The following is a 1,164-nucleotide window of genomic DNA, read 5'->3' on the forward strand; positions in this document are numbered from 1 at the left end:
AGCCACTTTTTAGCTTTATTACTTTCACAGCTGAAAGTGCTTCAGGAAAGCTGTTACCTAGAGACAGAAAGAATACTCAGAAACTCTCAGGAGATATCAACACATCTCAGGAAAGCCTGAACAAAATTTACACTCAGTTCTGATCTGGTCTTAAACCCTCTGTTAACCTAATAGTGGTTCTGCTCTAGCTGGACCTCCCAGTGCAATAGAAGACAGTAAAGATACTCGGAGGAGTTAAGCTATTATGTAGAGTTACCACTTTGAGAAATATTATGCCCAGAAATAAGTACAATCTTCAACAGTAGCTCCTTATGCCTTAATTCTAGGGCATGCAACTTCAGAAACCTAAAGTTATTTAGAAATTTCCAAATACTTGCCTTAATGATAATCATCACTATTAGCACTRAGGATTTCAGCCTCACCCTCTAAAGACTAACACTGAATTTAATCTTAAACAGGTATCGTATGGGGCAATAGGACTTGAGAAACTTCAGGGAGTTGTTTATATGTAAGAAAGACAAGAGTTCTTAAAAGACYCTGTAATGAATCTTGTAAGCAGCTTTATATCTCAAATCAATTAGATGAGTTTGAATAAAACGAAGTTTTCATATTCTGCAAACCATCCTTGCTAGGATGGGGAACAACTTAAAGCTTATGTTCTGGCAATCTTATAGATTAGAAACTTCCACAATTCTTATTTTACTGAGTACAAGTTAACGTTTTACTTTTGTTAACGCATTACTGTTATTACTCATCATGACATAAAAGCTATTGGAGAATTCTATTCCCTTGCATAGGGGGAAACACTCCTCAATTTGAGGTACAAAGCAATGAGGCAGAACGCTGGGATTTTAGGGGTGTGTGTGTGTGGGGGGGGGGGGGATTGCTTTCAGCTGGGAGGTTACCTTGGTTATTATACAATAAGTGCAAACAAGAGAAAAAGCAGCATAGGTTACCAGTGCGGCATTGGCGTTTGCCCTCGGACAGGTGCTGCTGGCCTTTTCCCGGGAGAASCGAGGGCAGGGAGGAGAGGGGCGCCGCGTGCCCGTCCCGCCCCCGCGCAGGTGCAGGCGGGAGCGGCGGGGCGCCCAGCACCCCTTCCTGCCGGCGGACAAAGCGAGGGGCTCGCGCGGCTCGGGGGCTCCCGCCGGGCTCGCGCCTGGC

General features: G+C 44.7%; 1 protein-coding gene across 1 annotated transcript in view; it reads left to right on the forward strand.

Annotated features, from left to right (window-relative positions):
• Window positions 1-976: 976 nt before the first annotated feature.
• The window catches only part of UGT8 (UDP glycosyltransferase 8), a 38,748-nt gene continuing 38,560 nt past the window's right edge, over window positions 977-1,164 (forward strand). The window contains exon 1 of the mRNA XM_026034580.1: window positions 977-987. The gene's annotated coding sequence lies outside the window, so the exon portion shown is untranslated. The remainder of the gene's footprint in view (window positions 988-1,164) is intronic.

The sequence above is a fragment of the Nothoprocta perdicaria genome, unplaced genomic scaffold (genome assembly GCF_003342845.1).
Source record: "Nothoprocta perdicaria isolate Ctin4 unplaced genomic scaffold, notPer1 scaffold_149, whole genome shotgun sequence".
NCBI classification, from domain to species: Eukaryota; Metazoa; Chordata; class Aves; order Tinamiformes; family Tinamidae; genus Nothoprocta; species Nothoprocta perdicaria.